This window comes from Lottia gigantea (assembly GCF_000327385.1).
Source record: "Lottia gigantea unplaced genomic scaffold LOTGIsca_146, whole genome shotgun sequence".
Taxonomy (NCBI): Eukaryota; Metazoa; Mollusca; class Gastropoda; family Lottiidae; genus Lottia; species Lottia gigantea.
The window spans coordinates 60,170-61,456 of NW_008707735.1; positions in this window are offsets into that span (position 1 = coordinate 60,170).

Sequence of the window (1,287 nt, forward strand, 5' to 3'; positions counted from 1 at the left end):
CAAATAGGAAAACACCCNCTTTTATGCAATTAGGGACACACCCCATTTATGCAATTAGCAAAACACCCATTTTATGCAATTAGCAAAACACCCATTTTATGCAATTAGGAAATCATCCCATTTATGCAATTAGGACAACACTTCTTATGCAATTATGAAAACACCTCATTTATTGCAAAGTAAGTTCGGTCCAATAAGAGGGTGGTGCAATGTAAGTTCGGTCAAAATAATAGGGTGGTCGGTCCAATAATAGAGTGATGCAATGTAAGTTCGGTCCAATTAGAGGGTGGTACAAAGTAAGTTTGGTCCAATAAGAGGGTGGTGCAATGTAAGTTCAGTCAAAAGGAGGGTAGTGCAATGTAAGTTTGGTCGAATAATAGGGTGGTGCAAAGTAAGTTCGGTCCAATATGAGGGTGGTGCAAAAAAGGTTTGGTCGAATAATCGGGTGGTGCAATATAAGTTCAGTCCAATGTAAGGGTGATGCAATGTAAGTCGATCTAATAATAGGGTGGTGCAATGTTAGTTCGGTCCAATATGAGGGTGGTGCAATGTAAGTCCGGTCCAATATGCAATTACACATGGAAACATCCCATTTATGTAATTAGGAAAACACCCATTTTATGCAATTAGACTAACATCTCATTTATGCAAATAGGAAAACACCCATTTTATGCAATTAGGAAAACACCCATTTTACGCAATTAGGAAAACATCCCATTTATGCAATTAACAAAACATCCATTTTATGCAATTAGCAAAACACCCATTTATGCAATTAGGAAAACAACCATTTTATGTAATTAGGAAAACATCCATTTATGTAATTAGTTAAACATCCCATTTATGCAATTAGGAAAACACCCCAGTTATGCAATTAGCAAAACACTCCTTTTATGCAATTAGGACAACAATTTTTATGCAATTAGGAAAACACCTCATTTATACAATTAGACAAATATCTCATTTATGCAATAAGCAAAACACCCATTTTATGCAATTAGCAAAACACCCATTTTATGCAATTAGCAAAACACCCATTTCATGCAATTAGCAAAACACCCATTTTATGCAATTAGCAAAACACCCATTTTATGCAATTAGCAAAACACCCATTTCATGCAATTAGCAAAACACCCATTTTATGCAATTAGCAAAACACCCATTTTATGCAATTAGCAAAACACCCATTTTATGCAATTAGCAAAACACCCATTTTATGCAATTAGTTAAAAAACACCCATTTTATGCAATTAGCAAAACACCCATTTCATGCAATTAGCAAAACAC